At 37.1% G+C, this 18,916-nt stretch overlaps 1 long non-coding RNA gene across 6 annotated transcripts in view; it reads left to right on the forward strand.

Moving 5' to 3' along the window:
* Positions 1-18,916, forward strand: part of LOC140620347 (uncharacterized) — a 445,283-nt gene that overhangs the window by 407,914 nt on the left and 18,453 nt on the right. For 3 of the 6 annotated variants that reach the window (XR_012020156.1, XR_012020151.1, XR_012020154.1), the window contains 3 exons: positions 6,670-6,721; positions 9,043-9,076; positions 12,744-12,785. The exons of 1 other annotated variant lie outside the window; for it this stretch is intronic. This is a non-coding gene — a long non-coding RNA (uncharacterized lncRNA). The remainder of the gene's footprint in view (positions 1-6,669; positions 6,722-9,042; positions 9,077-12,743; positions 12,786-18,916) is intronic. 2 more of the 6 variants (XR_012020152.1, XR_012020155.1) reach the window with 2 other exon arrangements.

Raw genomic sequence — 18,916 nt, forward strand, 5'->3', positions numbered from 1 at the left:
TCCCTCTAGATAAGCCCCTATCTCAGTGCTGTGTTAAAGACTGTTCCATAATGTAGAGAATCAAATTAGTATCTAATCTTGTAGTCAAACCTGCACAAAAGGTTTTTGTAGAAAAGAGGAAGAACAATGTTGGAGAAAACTATATTTTCTGAGCTTTTCAGTCTTTATCACAACATAGCTGAAATGCTGCTTTCTTTTTCTTTCTTCTTTTTTTAAGATTTTTTTTTAAGATTTTATTTATTTATTCATGAGAGACAGAGAGAGAGGCAGAGACACAGGCAGAGGGAGAAACAGGCTCCATGCAGGGAGCCTGACATGGGACTCGATCCCGGGTCTCCAGGATCAGGCCCTGAGCTGAAGGCAGCGCTAAACCGCTGAGCCACTCAGGCTGCCCAAGATTTTATTTTTATGTAATTTCTATACCCAATGTGGGGCTTAACCCTGAGATCACTCTACTGAGTCCGTTTGGTGCCCGGGAAGCACTACTTTCTGAGTAATGTCCTTTGTTTCAAACAATCACTATGCTATTTTCTTTAATCATAAGATTTTTAAATACATATGAAACATAAGTGTTAGTATTTTTGCTTTATAATCAATGTAAATTTCAAGCTAAAATATCTATTACATAAATCAGAATATAACATCTAACACAATTTTAGAGTATATAAGTTAATTTGCATATGCAGACATTTACTATACTTGTTTTACTGTAAGTTCCATAATAAAATAAATGGAAACAAAAACCTATGTTGAAGAAGCTGGTTAGCTACAGATTCTCTTGACCACTTGGATGCTTTCAATTTTGCCCTGGTGAACATACAGGAAATATAGTTTAGGCACTTAGACTTGCTAAGAAGCCTTGAGGGCATGAGTCCCACCCTCTTATTTTGCAAAAGAGTAGTTAGGAGTGCGGAGCCAGTTACATGTACTAGTGTGATTTAGGTCTCACGATTATTTTCCTCCAGATCAACTGTCCTCTTTTTTACTCCTTGGATATCCTTTCCCCACTGAAAATGCTTGGCATGTGGTTGTATAAATGTACATTTAATTGTCTCTCTTTTCCATTAGGCAGGGATCTCCAAGAAGGTAAGAAACAAAGATGCTGGTTCAACTTTGTATACCTCTAGCCCAGTCTCTGGCAGAGAGAAGGGATCCTTCAACAGCATTCGATTTTTTTGAATTACATTGAAATTCATATACATATCAGTGCAAGGGGCTCTCCTTATTGTTTACACTCTTCCTTGCCTCTGTCCCCCCGGAATAATGTATATTCTTTATTTCCCTCAGATTCTCCACTTAGTCTGTAAGCTCAGTCTAAGCAATTATGTGTGTAGTCATGTCCTCTCTGCCTCCTGATATTCCCCTTCCCACTTGGGTTCAGTCCTGATCAACCCCCAAAGCCACCACGCCAACACTGCAGTGCTTTCTCCTCTATCTCCTGCTTCCATAATTTGCTACTTAAGAATTGTAGATAAAGCTCATATAAAAAGTATTCTCCTAGCCTTCTCTCCTTGAATTTGCATTTACACATTCCCTAACACACACACACCACAGAGTCTCCAACAAACTTGCTTCTTGTTTATGAATACTGACGTGTGCTTTTTTGACTATGGTTTGCTTTGTATCTGGCCTTCTTTGTTGGTTGCATCTCAGGGAAATAGCTCAGAGCATGATGTCAGTGAAGCCAAGGTCCTGGCTTGATCTACTGCCCTAGTCTGGCCATCTTCAGCACTAGCCTATTTTATTCTAACAGCCTCCTCACTGCTTTTGCCTTTCCCTTCCTCTGGATCTCTTCTCCACTCAGAGCCTTCTCACTTACAAACAGCAAGTCAAAGTCCCTGTGGTAACCTGCAAGGCCCCTGGTGCTGGTGTACTGGCTTACATGCTCTTCTCCTTTGCTTGCCACCAGCCTCTGATAATCCAACTCTGTACCCTCTGCAGGGCCTTTGCACTTGCCTTCTCCCTTTTCTGGAGTACAATTCACAGAGAGATCCCCAGGGCTTACTCACTCACCTGCTTTAGGTTTTGACTCAAATATTTCCTGTTTATTGAGGCTGCCCTGACTACTCTATTTAAAATTGCCTATACTTCTTCCCAACACTCTGTCTCTTCCTGATCACTCCTGATAACCTCCTGAAAATTCTCTCTATAGAATTGTTCTGAAATTTAACTAGTATATGCAGGAGTTATAAATTCTTCCTACCAAAGGCAATATCGAAGCCTGGCAACTGTTAGTATATTTTCTTTGGTGGAAACATTTAATATTTTCTGAACTCTACTGTAGTTAATTATTAAAAAAAAAAAAGTTTTATTTATTTATTTGACAGAGAGAGAGAAAGAAAGCACAAGAAAGGGGAGCTTGAGAGGGAGAAGGAGATTGAGCAATATGTGGGGCTTGATCCCAGAACCCTGGGATCATGACCTGAGCCGAAGGTAGACACTAAACTGACTGAACCACCCAGGGGCACCTACTATAGTTAATAAAGTCTATAAAGGCTCTCTCTCTCCTCTCCTTGACCTGAAGCTCCCTAGAGGAAACCTATCTCTTCCATTCCTCTCACTTATCTGCATTACATCCCCAGTTTCTAGAAAGAAGTCTTATACATGATAGATATAAATATTTACAGATGAAGGAAAAATCATTCCCCACAGCCAGTGAACAAAGTAAGAACGCTCCCTATTTTTCATCCTCTTTCAGAGAATTATAACAAACTATGATTTTTCTTTTCATTCCTTTTTTTCTCTAAAATTTCAAATCATCAGTATGAACAAAAAGCCAACTCCTTACCTTGCCAAATCACTAAACAGAAACAATAAAAGAACCACCTGGAAGCTTCGAGGATTGATTCACGGTCCTGTTGTTCTGAGTCCCAAGGAAAATTAAAACAGTTCCTACAGCCTAGTGTGGAGTCTTGGTGGTACCATCAGAAACCTTTCCATTCTGCTCTGTCTCTACTAATTTATCTTTCTCAGTCTTGGAACCTAGAGCAGTCCTGGAATGCAAAGTGGCTATTGTCATCGAGGCAAGGCCTGACTTTGTTGTTCAGACAGCTTGTTGCATTCCACCTTAAAGAACTACATGTCTGACAGACTCTCTCCTTGGCCAAATTTTTGTCAGACTCCTCTGACTCTTCTTTGTGACTAGAATTCAATCTTCATGTATAGAACTGCAAACTCTCAGCACAAGTGATAGCATCCACATACTTCCGGATGCACCACCACACCTCTCACTCTCAACCCACACCACACGTACTAAGAGATATGACTAGCATAATTGCTAACAGCTCATAGTTTCCAACATCCCTGTAGGTATCCAGTCTTCCTTTTTAAGTTCCTCCCTGGACTGACTAGACTGCTATAAGAATTTACCTTTGAGATACATATGCACATCCAACATCTGCCTTGTCAGACACTTCTTAGAATACAGCGCCCCTACCTGGTTTTTATAAATTTCCAGGTCTCTGACTGCTCCAGTCCCTGTTTATTCCTTCTCCCTACTCCCCCATTCTCCCTTTGAAACATCCACTCATCTCCACACAGTTTGAAGTGGAACTCCATTTCTACTAGAGTTTCTCTCCTGCTGCAGTAGTCTAAATAAAATCTGTCTTGCCTTTTAACAAATGGCTAACACTGCTTCTATTTGACAAATCTAAACTCTGAGGCTGAGAAAAGGAAACAATGAGTGTCTGAGTGACTTCCGGGCTGCCTCATGCCCATGGAAATTTCTCTAGTGCAGTTTCTGCAAGAAGTGTGTATGTGGTTTTTGAAACAGAAAATTTATGAGATCTTTCAGTATCTTTTTTAGAAGGGCTATGTGGAAATCATGGATTTTTCCATTAAATAGTTTGGAAAGAAAAGGCATTATTAGTGAGTAGGACTTAAAGAGCCACTATAATGAATAAATACATATTTTTTCAAAACCAAAAATTTTGAAAACCACTCATCTCAAAAATTCAAGATTGTTGCCCTCAGGCTTTAGTTCAATAAATGCAGCTACAGGACATGATGCTGTCACCTACTTCTGTTTAATAAGATTGTCTTATAATTCTTTTAATTTATCTGGATTTTCAAAGCATTTGCTTGACAGATTTTAGATGAGCAGCTAATCTGTCATTTACAGAAGGGACAGTGATGAGAGGGAGCAATGCCTAATTCATCCATATGCTCTTTTATCTGTTGATTTAATTTATTTAGTTCATTCTTTACTAAAAGTATTGACAGAGGAGAAAAATATTTAATCACAATCTTGCAGGTTAAAAAAAAAGATGCTGATATCAGGCTCAGGGCAGCAGGAGAAAACTGGGATGTTGATGATCCCAGGAGGAAAGGAAAATGTGATTGAGTGATGTTTATCTGACCTATTTTATTCTGAATTGTTATGGATGCAGCAGTAGCGGTGGAGAGCTTCATGCATGTGACAGGTATTCACCAAAGAATTTTTTCTGCACTGTGTATAATCATGAACATGATTTCTTACCCACATCCCACTGTAGAATTTTTGTTAGGGTTGTGATTGCAACAAATCAGAAGCCCAGACTTGTTATTATATTTTATAGAGAAGGAACGGTCATTTTGTGTTGCTCAGATTTGAAGGCTCTTTTTTAAGTTAGTGTTTGTTCTATTTTAATTTACTTAATTTTTTTTTTTTTTTGTTAAGCTCTCAAATTTCTTGATCATCTGGCTGAGGAGCTATCCAATAGTTACAAAACTATTTTTATTTTTATTTTTTACTTTGTTGCTCTTGATGGTTCTAAAACTAGGGATAAAAATATTTGAAATGGTAGGAATGGGATTTAATTTTTACTCTTAGAAAAAAAATTTTTGCTCCTCAGTAAAATTGAGAAAAACATCCCTACTAATGATAAAGCAGTTTCTTTTTAGGTGGGGGGTGGTTCTGGTTGACCTTTGCTCCATTTGACTCTGTAGAGTGGAAATTTAGAAATCATAAGAAATGTGCTGTGTAGAAATAATGGAAAAGTAGAGAAACCAATTTAGAGATTGCTTGAGTAGAGGTAATCTAAGGTCTTATGACTTTTCTAAAGACTGGTATAAGACTTTGGCTTCTTTTGCATGAAATTCTTAAATCTTATATCTATCTTCTAGTGGAGATTTCTCCCTCTGAGATGTCTGTCTATATGATCATTCACAAGGCAAAGTAGCTTTCTAAAAAGTGTCAAGTATCTCGGAAAGACTAACCCAAAGGATAAATTATATTTATTCTACAAATGTAGTGAGCACCTACTATGCTCTGAAAACTACTAAATTCTTTGTGTTCATTGGTGAACAAATGAGACTTGTCTCCACGACAACAGAGCTAGGGGCTGAAATAGCTGGACTCCCTTGGCTTGTCTCTGTCTAGAAAATTTTGTCAGCATACAGACTTCTCATGTGGCAGCCCAGGGCTCCAAAAATATGTGTCCCAAGAAGGAGAAAGTTAGCTTTTTATGACTGGACTTGGAAGTCACATTGGTAGTGTCATATCTGCTTTACTCTAAAGTTAGTGGTGAGTCACTAAGTCCAGCCCAAATATGAAGGGAGGGGATTTAGATTTCATCTGTGGAAGAGATGAATGTCAAGGACGTCAAGCTAAGGTTTACAACCCACACAATAACTTAGAAAAAGAGGAGAATGTGGCTTTTCAGGAGCCAAAGGGAGATGTGGTTTAAGATGTCCTTTGCAAGGCTTTTATTTTGGCAATCTAGAATCTTCCCACTCCTCTTTCTGACCTTCTCTTTTGTCGTTTTATAGAGAAATTGATTCATAGCAAATGACCTGTGTTACCTACTTTAATCCATGATTGATTATGTAAAAAGAAAGAGAGTAACATTTGCTTTCAAGAAAAGTCAGTCAGAGGCAGAAGTAATTCAATTTATGAATTTAATATTGCAAGCTATTGAGCCAGATCAGGGAGAGACAACTCTGCTTTGAAGATTGTTTGTCCTCAACTGAATCAACTTGGGGGTGTCAATCATATTTTTTTCAAAGCATTTTGATGAAAAGATAATGGCACCAGAGTAAAACATTTGATTATATGTCAGTGTGTGAGTGAGCACAACAGAACCAATCTTCAAGAGGTGCTTCATGCTCTCACTAAACTGAACAAGCCAGAAAGAATGTTAGCTTCTGAGTGGGTGAGTTGGGAGACAGTCAACAATCACTTATTGCTCCCACCCAACTCTCTCCTCCATCCCATATATAGGCACTGGATAAAAGCAGTGAGTAAATCATTAATCACTGTCACAGCCCAGGAGTCTCTTACCCAAGTTCTAACTATGTTTAGTGCTCCATCCTCCATCTTTGTTTGTTTGTTTTAAGAGAGGGATAGGGGAGTAATAAAGGACAGGGAGAGAGAGAATCTTAAGCAGGGTCCACATCCAATGCGGAGCTGATCTCATGACCCAAGCCAAAATCAAGAGTCCAACACTTTATCCAAGTGACACACCCAAGTGCCTGTGTTTGTTTGATTTTTAGTTCAAGGACATGCTGGAGCACTTTTAGTAGGTTATTGACATGAAATAATCACATAAGAGTCACAAAAATGCTAGTGATTGTGCTCTATTTCTTCTATCTTGATTCACTCCTTACCATTCTCCACTCTGACCTGTGTCCTGAGAAGCTCACACTCTAGGGTTCCATCAATAGTCACATTTTATTTTGTTTTCTTGACAGTGCTTCAGGAACAGTGATGGGTGCCCATGGTGCAGAGCAGAGTAATATTGAGGTATTTTTTCCAACCTTCCCCACCACGCTGTGCTAAGAGCTGCCCACATCCATTGACTATAAAGATAAAGATCCTGTCAAAACCTTTTCACAGTCCTCTCTGCCTCAGGTTTCAGTATACTCTTCTTTTCTGTTGCCCCATTCAGGCCTAAGAGTGGGTTCTGGGTTGTCATTGTCATCATTTCAGAGATACTGCAATGTTACCTGATGTTTTCTTTAAACTCCACCCTTGCCTTTCTAAATAGTTCTTCATCAAACCCTCTTTAAAGTAAATAATTTGAGTATGGCTCAAATGACTTTCAGCTTATTGCTTGAGCAACTGGTTAGATACAGATGTCATTTTCTTAAAACAAGGGAGACTAGATATTGGCTTTGGGATGTATCAAGTTACTGTTGTCCATAATACTTGAGTAGATGTGCAAACAATAAGTTGCAATCAGAAAAGAAATCTGTGTTGAAGTTAAAAAATTGAGAGATGACGTATAGTTGCTGTATGCCAGAACCCTGTCTCATACATTTGGATGTCAGTGGCCAGACTGAGTGGCAGGCGCAGATTATAGATAGGAGAGTTAGTTGAACCACCAACGAGCCGACACCAGTGCAAACACACGAGGGTTTATTTACAAGCTCCAGCTTGGGTCCAAGTGAACCCGACACAGCGGAGCAGGGACTTGGACCCCGAAGTGGGTCGAAGTGGGTTTCAGCTTAGTTTTTTTAAGATTTTTTTTTTTTTTTTTTTTTTTTTTTTATGATAGTCACACACACAGAGAGAGAGAGAGGCAGAGACACAGGCAGAAGGAGAAGCAGGCTCCATGCACCGGGAGCCCGACGTGGGATTCGATCCCAGGTCTCCAGGATCGCGCCCTGGGCCAAAGGCAGGTGCCAAACCGCAGCACCACCCAGGGATCCCCTCACCTTAGTTTTTTATAGGCTGGTCTAGGGATTTTCAGAAGGGCTGGAGGAATTTCTCAAGTTCTGTTTACATTCTGATATGGGGCTTTCAAGGGCATTGAGCTCTGTTCTTATTCTAATAGGGGCTTTCTAGGACGTTCAGCTGTAAGCTGTTTTCTTCCTGTAACTGAAGTAATGTAAAGTTCAGCTCTTATTCACAGGGGCCTGGGATGGCTGTACTTGTGCTAACGCTAACTAAACTTGAGGTGGAATGGCCTTGATTTTTCTCGGCCTCCACAGAGTGAGGTACTGAATATTGCAGGGTAAACTCTATAGGCACCAGAAATGCCATGTCCAAGTCCCTGAGCAAAAGAAAGAAGAGATGCCAGTTCCTGTTAAGACTGCTACATGGAGTGACCTGTGAGCTCTGATTTAGTTCTGGACCCTTCTGGGCCCTAGAACAAGATCTGTCTTGGGATCCTTTATTATCTCCAGCCTCTGAGCTGTGCCTGAGCTTTCCCTTGTTTGCCACTCTCCCTCCCACCTGCCCCTAATCTCCCAGGCTTCTTTTCTGTAAACCTTATCCTTCCCTGGCCCCCTGCCCTAGACTCCCCTATAGTCCCAGGGAAATCCTTTCCTTATTCTCATTGATCCCCATTTACCTTCCTTTAGAACCCTCTTTTCTTCTCCTTATTACTTAATAAACTTCAATGGACCATTAAACCCAGAGTACAAATCATTAGCTGCAGAAAAACTCATTCTCCTTCCCAAAGCCTCCCTGGAGGGAAAATATTTGCATTCCATCCTTTTAGTGTAACAAAGAAAGAAAAGAATAGCAGAGGCTATGCCCCTTTTCCCCCCAAGCACATTAAAAATTTTTTTCAAGAAAAATGGAAGAAATTTTACAATCTGACAGGAGGCAGAAATTGGATGGAGAAATGAAAATGTAAAGTTTGCAATGAAATTGTAGCATAAGTAAATCAATGCATAAAAAATTCACCTGAAGAGGAAATCAACAATCAGATATTGAACACTCAAAGTAGGAAAGTTTAAAGGGAAAAAGGAAATTTGGGACAGCCAATGAAGAGTAAAAATGTGAAGCATAAGAAAAGAGGTTATCCCTGGTGAAAGAAAAAAAAAAAAAAGGAGTGTTTGAATGCATAGGCAGAAACAAGAAGTGTATTTTGAATATCTAAGTATATTTTCTTTATATGACTGATGGTGAGGAGCAGCAGAACCAAGCAATGAAGAGAGTTCATTTATGAATTGAGTTTTACATCTCTGGCCCAGAATTGAGGATGAACCAATAGAATGCTCTGTTCTTACCATCAGTAGCTGTTGTGTAGATTAAATGAGGCTTGTACCTTCCCTGTGCCTCCCTTCTATGCCCTGGATATGTAGATAACTGATACATCTGACTTCCTTCCTTAGGTCTGAGGGGAATACCATCTCCCTAAGAATAAAGGTGAGAAAATACAGCAATTCTTGGGTGAACCTCCAGACACCTGAGGCATTCAATCAGGTTCATGCCTAGGCAATAAGGGAAGAGTTCATTCTACCCAGAAAAGTACCAGCCAGCAATAACTTATGGAACTTTGGTAAACACATACCAGAGAACACATCTATTATAGAAAGATGAAGTTCTTGATTAATCAACAGTGTTCAGGGCAAGACAGGTTCTGGATTCAAGGTAGCCTATCTGGGTTGGGAAGATTGTTGGACTGGGAATTGCATAGAAAGATACTTTACCCTGAAGATATCAATATTACACTGTATTACCTAATTCTCTCAAATTTTAATTTCAAAATGTTGTTTTACACCTTCATAAAACTTAAGCATCTGTCAAATCAACAACCAGCTGAGGGAGAAAAATACAATTGGACAAGCTCTCTATTTGAGTGAATTGACCTATGTCCCAGTGCTAGGAATAGTGACTAAAATCAAATAGAGGGATCTGGGATTGACCTTGTGTTGATCTAGGCTCCTATGATTATCAGGAAAATGCCACCATTATTATCTTTGAAATTTGGGTTCTTATATATCCCCTTGTAAGTAAGTCACCTAGGAAGTATTATGTTTTCTTTGAACTCAGAAATAAAATGCAGCTTGAAGAAAACATTTTTCCTTTGAAAATGTGGTACCAACTATTTTCTAATTTCTCTATTGAATTATATATATTAGCAAAGGAAACAGGTACAGGAGAAATAAGCTCATCTGTTGGTCAGAGAAAAATGGGAGCACAAGTAAAGGATTTAATAAAAATACAAAGGAAAAATTACAAATACATTAAATTTAAAGTACCATGTACTACAAACATATTGAGTGACAGGTACACCATTCCTTGAGTATCAAATTCAAATGTCCAAGGGCTACATGAATTCGAATATGTATCCCAAGTTCTGGCTGTATGTAAAAAATATTAAGAATTATTAAATACACAATAATAAAAATTGACTTATAAATGCCACAATATCCAAATGAAATGTAATCAACTAGTTCACTTAAGACAGTAAATAAATAAGCTCACAGGAAGGTATGCCAAGACTCAGAAAAATGAGCCATGATACTCTTTTTTCAAATATTCTTAATAATTGTTATGCTTTATAGTATCATACATTCCTTTAGTGTCTCTTGTATAAAGAGTATTTTAAAAATCTTATTAAGAATCAACCAGAATGATGATGTCTCAAGTCTTTAAAGGAAGAATTAACAAAGGAGAATCTAAAAAAATTTCAAACCCTACTCACTTAAGGACTAGTGTAGATTGTCTTATGTGTAGAGACTCATAGTTGCTAGCCTTCAGTGGCTTTAGTGAAGAACATGATTTTTCAAGTATGAACCAAGGACCACAACGGCCATGAGACACTGCAACTAAAAATTGTTGGTCAAATAATTTGAGGCAAATCTACATTAAATCCATAATGTAAACAAATTTTGTTTGTTGTTAAATACAGATCATCATGAGTCTCCTAATATACCACAGCACATCATGATATCCAAGAGGGGACAATGCAACATTTTCTGACCATATTTAAACATGAGATTTTTTTTTCTTGGTTGTTTCACTATTCTTTGGTATTCTTTTGTTTATCAAAATGCCTCATTATCTTTCATGGAAAATACTTTGGAAAGTTACAGTGTGGAGGCAATCTGATTATCAGTGACAGAACACTAGAATTAAATACCAACTTGTGGTCTGGAGTCTACTCTGTTATAAGTCAAGGATCTGGCTCAAATACAAATACAAGAAAATTAAGAAAAAAAAATATTTTTTCTGCCTATGTGTGCAGTGACTCTACCGCTCTTTGTGAATAAGTAAAGAAGGTAAAGACTGAGAAGGAAAAAGAGAAGTAGGGTAGTTAAAAAAAAAAAAAAAAAAAATTGTTCCTGTAGACTATTCTAGTCCTTCACTCCTAGTCTCTTCAGTAGTTATCTGTTGTAAAGTGTAGTACTCAACCGTAGAAGATACAGATCCTGCCCCAAGGAGTTAATATATTTAGGGAGAAATGTAAGAGGTTCGGCAAATACGTCCAGTGGGATAATTTCGTTAAATACAGGATTCTTAGGAAGCAATTAAAGAGAAAATATAACCCAATCTTGGAACAACTGGGAGTTGAGAGTTCGCTCAAGAAAGTTTTCTTCAAAATAAGGAGTCATAGAACAAGCTGAATCCTGAAGGATGAGAATGAAGCAGCCAGAACAATTTTGAGAGGAAGAATACTTAATGTAGAAGGATTTAAAGAAGTACATGTAAAATTATAGGCAAGGGCCCCAAATGATTAAGAACCTGGTTCTCAGATAAGTGGAAAAACGTTGAGTAAAAGAAAAAGATCTTGCCTGAGAATGAAAGGATTCTATTTTAGTTCTAATGTATCTGTTGATGAGACTCTGACTTAGGAAGTGAAAACCCTTGGAACCTTAGTTTTCCTGTCTCTCTATTGAGAGTTAATTGTGAGACTAGAGGCTCTAGAAGGTTGCTGTCATCTTTAACAACGATATGAAATCAAATAATAATAATAGTTAATGCTGAATATAGTTAACCAGACACTTTGTTAACTCTTTGCATGTGGCAACACTTAGGAAACTGAGACGGAGAGGATTTAAGTGACTTTCTCAAGGTTTCAGAGCTAGTAGGTTGGAAGTGGGATTCAAAATGCGGCAAGCAGATTCAGAGTCTGCACTCTTAACCATAGGGTAAGTTGCCTTTCAATATAGAAAATATAGGTAACTGAAAATTATCAGATTTTATTATTTTGTTCCTCTTTTTCCAAGCCGTATAAATACCATCTTTGTAAGACAGGGGAACAACATAGGCAAACTCCTTCAAGTATACTATATTTGGTCCAAGTTTTTCAAACATTAAAGATTTATGAAGTTTAATGGTACCAAATAAATGGATGAGTATCTTAAATACATTCTAATCATTTAGAAAAAAATGATGCTATGTGGTAATCCCAGGCCTGCTATTTCTAGAGATTCATACTAACATGCCTGGTAATTTCCATGTAAAAGATGTGGAATTGGTCAGAGTTTTTAGAAGCACTGCAACAAAGACAGAGAAAAATAAGCAAGTCCCAAACTAACTTGTGATGTAAATGTTAAAAATAATCTACCCTATAGCTTTGGTGCTATGCTGTCTTCCAGGTTGTGCTAGGGGACATCGTTAAGAGAATCTAAGATGGACAAGTGTGTCTGAGAGTCATAGACTCCACAGTTATGGTCAAATTGTATTATTTCTAAAACAGATATAACAACAAATGAGTGAATATCTTTAACCAATTTTCCTAAATATTTCTTTAAATTAACTTTATTTTTTATTAGAGGTCTATACATAAACACACACACACACATAGTATGTATACATTATATATATAGCATGTATACATATGTATACATATGTAGTATATATGCATGTATTATGTTTGCAATGTATATGTATTGTATGTGTGTATATATAATATATTGTGTATGAATATATATACCATATATTGAAATGGTTAAATATATAAACAATAACACCAAACAACAACCTTACAAATAATGAACTTTCAATTACTCATGAAAATCATCCATCTTTAAAACAGTATTTTTTAGCAAATTTATAGCAATAGGAATATATATTTCTTTTTCAGAGAAGACATTCTATGAAGACTAGCTAGCAGGGTGGAAAGAACGTGAGTGTTGAATGTTGCATATTTTTTACTTTCTTAGGGGAAATTATTTAACTCTGCTGTGCCTCAATTTCTTCCTCTGTTAAATGGAAGCAATAATACCTACTTGGCAAAATTGAAAGACATTTAAATGGAAACATTAGATATGACAAAGTTACAAAAATCTGGTAACATATTTTCTTACCCAGAAATAGCATTTATTAAAAATTATTATATTGCCATTGACCTTATCTACACCATTATTAGAATTAATTCCCCAATCATAAAGTCATCTATAAAATCTGCATTTTGATTTTTAGTATTTTATCCAATCATTAAAAAAAAAAAACTTTTGCAAGAAATTCAGGAAAATTTTTTTTTTTAATTTTTATTTATTTATGATAGTCACAGAGAGAGAGAGAGAGAGAGGAAGAGACACAGGCAGAGGGAGAAGCAGGCTCCATGCAGGGAGCCTGACGTGGGATTCCATCCCGGGTCTCCAGGATCGCGCCCTGGGCCAAAGGCAGGCGCTAAACCGCTGCGCCACCCAGGGTTCCCAAATTCAGGAAAATTTGAAACCAATACAATTTATCTAATTCTGTTAGACATCCATGTAGGTGGACAGACTATTCAGCACACAGAATTAATGCTGAGTATCACTAACAGTAAAGAAAAAAAAACTATTTAAACAAAACAGAAAAAAAGAATAAAGATGTTGATAAGAGCCATTTGAGGATTTTTAGTTCACCACTGACAGTAAATATGTTGCAGTTTCTTTGTTCTAGATGAAATAAAATAGTCCCTATTGAGTAATGGAACTTAGTTTCTGTCTTGAAGGAATAATTACAGAATAATAATGGGATCACTAAGAAATTTATGAGCGTAGAATAAGTGTCTTTACTATAATACCAAGATATGATGAAGTAAAGAAATTCAACAGACCCATCTCATCAAAGCCACTTGAAAGTGTTAATGTCTTCCAAATGTCAAAACAACACGACAATTTAGGTAAAAAAGAGTCAAATTCCTTGAGCGTGTGTTAACAAAACACATGAAATCTATGTTTAAAGAATAAAGTTTTAAATTTTAAACCAGTTTCTTTGAAGTTTTAAAAAGAATTTTAAGGCATTGGTCTACTGTGTCCCTAGCAGAGCTAGCTTCACAGCCCCAGACCAGTGCTGTCACATGGGGTACTGTGCTATAAAGGGCCCTATGCTTGAAGTCTAATGCTTTGTGGTTGCTGTATTAAAGTTCTTAAGAATTTTATCTTTGAATTTATTTGTGTTTTGTAAGTGAAGTCCTATATGACAAAGGAACATGCACCACAGGCTTGAAACTACATGATCCTGCCTCATGCCTGCCTCCCTAACATGGGTTCTCAACTGCCTAGTCTCCTATCCCTGGCATGCTGGGTGCTATTTAACCCCTGCTCAATGATATTTACTGCCTTCACCCCTGGTGGGCACTTGTATGCAGGGATTAGATGTATGGCACCTAATAGTGTCTTAGGGCAGGACCTGGTGGCAACTGTGCCTGTCCAAGACTAGAAGCATCATGGCACACTCATACATGACTACCAAACCTCTCATCCAGACCTGAAGAAGTACCAAGCCAAGAGTGCCCTCATACAGAAACTGTTATCCCTTGGAGCGGCCTGTCCACTGCGGATTCTAGCATGAGCCTATGGGAAGGAATATGCCCAGAAAGTGGAGTATCCCATTGCCTGAGGGATCACAATATTAAATAGCAAATAACAGAGGTGCCTGGGTGTCTCAGTGGTTGAGTGTCTGCCTTTGGCTCAAGTCATGATCCTGAGGTCCTGGGATCAAGTCCCGTATCAGGCTCCCCTTGGGGAGCCTGCTTCTCCCTCTGCCTATGTCTCTGCCCCTCTGTGTGTGTGTCTCATGAATAAATAAATAAAATCTTAAAAAAAAAAAAACACAGCAAATATACCAGGACAGATCAAGAAAGAGTAAAAGAAAATAAAAGGATTATATGTTAATACCTTTAATGATATTGTTCCTGCTTTTTGAATAAGAAGCTCCAGAGTTTGATTTTTCACTTGCATTCACAAATTATGTGACCAGCCCTACCTAGTTCCTAATGTACGAGGCCCATAGTAGGCACTCAATATATTTCTTCAGTGGATGGCGAACGTGATCTTCATTGAAGAGACTGCCATTGTCAGTCTTGACAGTTTCACTTATCAAGTACTGAGAAGTCACTTCATATAGTTCACTATCAAGATGTGTCTTACTAGATAGAAGGAGAGGAGAGTAATAGTAGCTAGTGTCTCCATTTTGGAGGATTAGAAAAAATTGTTAGGGTTCTTATTCTTGTCCTTGTATTAGCTATAGGAAGAAAACAAGACTCAAGACTGTAATATGCCTAAATCTAGCTCCTTTTACTATTGTTTCATTGCAAGAGTATTAAGGAGCTGAACTTCTGGGTCTCAAAGCACCTTTTCTTCAATAATTCAAATAATTCTCCCAATTTAAGGAGCTCAAAGCATTGTTTTCTTCAGATAATTCCAGTTTTATACTCATTCTAAGTTTGTCTTTTGTATAAGATTTCCCCTGGAGGAAAAAATGTTTGAAACTGCCAGAAGAGGCATCTTTAAAAAAAAAAAAAAAAAATCTGGAGACTTAATCTTCTGGGAAGATGAAGAGAACACAATTTTCTCTATTCCTTTTACTAAGTATAACTAAAAACCATGAGAATATATAACAAGTCAAAGAGGACCGTGAAAGGCGACAGTAAGACAGCAGACCAATCAGGGAGCTTAGGACCTGAGGAACAATATGGCAGCAAGTTCTCTGGATTTTCTTTTTGCCTCAGAGGAGGAACTAAAGAATCCGGCAGCCCAGAAATGCCAATATGTACAGACACAAAAAAGTCCTAAGAAAAACTTGCTTTCTCTAGCCAAAGGAAAAGGGCAGCAAACCAATATAGAAACTTTCTAAACAGTAACTACTACTCCAACCAAACACTATAGGAAAAACAAAAAGTAACCCCAACTCCCTTCCAGGCCAGTTCAGGCTAACTCAGGAGTTCTAGACTTCCATGGTTATGAGGCTATAATGAGGAGCTCCAAACCTTTGCCAGAAGGATGCCAAAAAAGGCCAAGTAGGAAGCCAAGACTTTCACTTATCTGGTAATAGTACCCCCGTTTAACCCCTCCAATGCCACTGGGGACAAAATAGGAATCCTAAACTTCCACTCTCATCTAGCATTAATGAGAAATGCCAAACCCCTCACCACTGGGGTGGTATCAGAGGAAGCCCTGTAAAATTTCACCTTCACAGTCACTAAACAATAATGAGGTCATTCCATCATGGTATCAGTGGAGCTAGAAATCCTACCAATGCCCAAAAGTAACAAGTCCTCTTCCCTTGGGTGTCAACAGAAGCCAAATGTCAGTACTGGGATGGCACCCCACCTCCCTTGCCAGAGGAGAGTCATAGAAGTTCAGCTAAAACAGAAAATCTACATAAGATCTAAAATGTCATAATATAAAAATGCCCAGATCTCAATAGAAATTTAGTTGTCAAACTAAGAACTACAAAATTCTAAAAATGTATGCAAAAAGATAATGAATAGAGGCCAACACTAAGATGCCAGACATCTCACAGTTATCTCCTCAAAATTTTAAAGCAGCCATGATAAAAATGGTTCAGTGAGGAATCAAAAACTTGCTTGAAACAAATTTAAAAAATAGAAAACCTCAGCACAGACACAGAAAACTTCAGCAAAGAATAGAAGATATAAAGAAAAACCAAATCAATATTTCAGAACTGAAAAATGTAATAACCAAGATAAAAAGTGCAATAGATGGACCAAAAGCAGAACGTAAGGTACAGAGGAAAGAATCAATGAAATGGAAGATTGAATAACACATATAACCCAATCTAAGCAGCAGTGAGAAAATAGACTAAAAAAAATAGAGACCAAGAAACTTGTGGATTACAACAATAGGCATACTGTTCATATCATCAGAGTTTCATAAAGAAAGAATACAGGTGGGACAGAAAAATACTCAAAAGAATATTGGCTAAAATTATTTAACAAATTTGTGAAATTAGCAAGTGACATAAATCTACATATTTAAGAAGCTCAACAAATCCCAAGCAGGATTAACCCCAAAATATTCCTGATGGGACACATCAGTTTTATACTTCTGAGAACTAAAACAGAAAAGGGAAAAAATTGAAAGCAGCTAGAGAAAAGGACACATAACAGATCTGAATAACAGCATCATTCATCAGAAACCTTGGAGACCATAAGAAAATGGCAAAATGTATTTCCAGTGCTGAAAAGAAAAGACCTGTCAAACTAGAACCATATACCCAGTGAAGATGTCCTCCAGCAATTAAAGGGAAATCAAGACATTCTCAGATAAAGGAAAACCAAGAAAATTTGTTGCCGGCACATCTATTCTAAAAGTATACTTTAAGGAAGGTTTCTAAACAAAATGGAAATTATAAAAGAGAAAGAAAAAAGCAAACCTTAGGACATCAAAAAGGAAAAAAGAACATGACAAATAAAAATATGAGTAAACTCAATTTGTTTTCTTTCTTTTGAGTTTTAAAAATTATGTTTGATAATTAAAGCAACAGTTATAATGATGTCTGATATGGTTCTAAATGTATGTACAGGAAATATTTAAGATAATTATATTGTAAATGGAGCAGGGTAAAGGGAGGTAAAGTTTCTATATTTCACTTGAACTGGTAAAATTATGACACTGGTAAGACCTAGAGAATACTAAAAATGTATGTATAGAAATAATCTCAAAAACAGGATAGATAAATCAAAATGAAATTCTAATAAATATATAAGTAATCCACAGGAATGGAAGAAGAAAGTGAGAAGAATCAGTCTATCTGATTTAAAGACTTCCTACATAACTAGAGTGATCAAGACTGTGTGGGTTTTGTGGAGAGAAATATACATTAATCAGTGGAACAAAGGAGAAAACACAGTAATATACCCACACAAATGTGCCCAACTGAGTTTTGATGGAAAGGCAATTCAATGCAGGGAAGAGCCTTTTCAACACACAACACTGGAGCAACTGGGCATCAGTAGAGAAAAATGAACTTCAACCTAACTCATACATATTAGGTGAAAATTCTCTCAATATGAATTACAGACTTACCTGTAAAACATAAAGCGATAAAACTTTTAGAAAAAACTAACAGAAAATTTGGGGAATCCAGTCCTAGGCAAAGAGCCCTTAGGCTTCACATCAAAAGCTTAAAAGAAAGGAAAAAAATGGTAAAATAGATTTTGTCAACATTAAAAATATTTGCCATGCAAAATACCCTGTGAAGAGGATTAAAAAACAAGCTACAAATCACAAATCAAATCATATGATAAACTAGAATCTAGAATATATAAAGAACTCTCAATTTCTACGATAAGAAAAAAATCAAATGATCCAATTAGAATGCAGACAAAAAAGATAATTTGCTGAAGAAGACATATGGATGGGGATAAGTAGATGACAAGGTGTTCACATTATTAGCCATTAGGAAGTTGCAAATTAAAACTGCAAATAGATACCACTACACATCAATCAGAATGGCTAAAATAAAATAAAAAATAGTGGCAGCAGTGGATCTGGCAAGGATGCAGAGAAAATAGATTACCCATATTTTACTGGTAGGAATTTAAAATGGTACAGTTATTCCAGAAAACAGTTTGGCAAGCTCTTTAAAAACTAAACATGCAGCTAATATACAACACAGAAATTATTCTCCTGGCGAATATTTGAAGAGAGAAATGAAGACTGATAAACACAAAAACCCATATGCAAATGTTATAGGGGCTTTATCACAATAGCCTCAAACTAGAAACAACCCACATGTCCTTCAACAGGTAAATGGTTAAAGCTCAGTACATCTACACCATGGGATGCTACTAAGATGTAAAAGGGAATGATGTATTGATACATGCATCAACCTGGATGAATCTTTACGGAGTTATCCCAAGTGAAAAAAAAAATCCAATATCAAATAGTTAGATAGTATATGATTTGAATTATATTACATTCTTTTTTTAAAAAGATTTATTTATTTATTTGAGAGGGAGAGAGCATGAGTGCGTGAGTGCTGGAGGGGCAGAGGGAAAAGGAGAGAATCTCAAGCAGGCTC

Source organism: Canis lupus, chromosome 28 (assembly GCF_048164855.1).
Source record: "Canis lupus baileyi chromosome 28, mCanLup2.hap1, whole genome shotgun sequence".
NCBI lineage: Eukaryota > Metazoa > Chordata > Mammalia > Carnivora > Canidae > Canis > Canis lupus.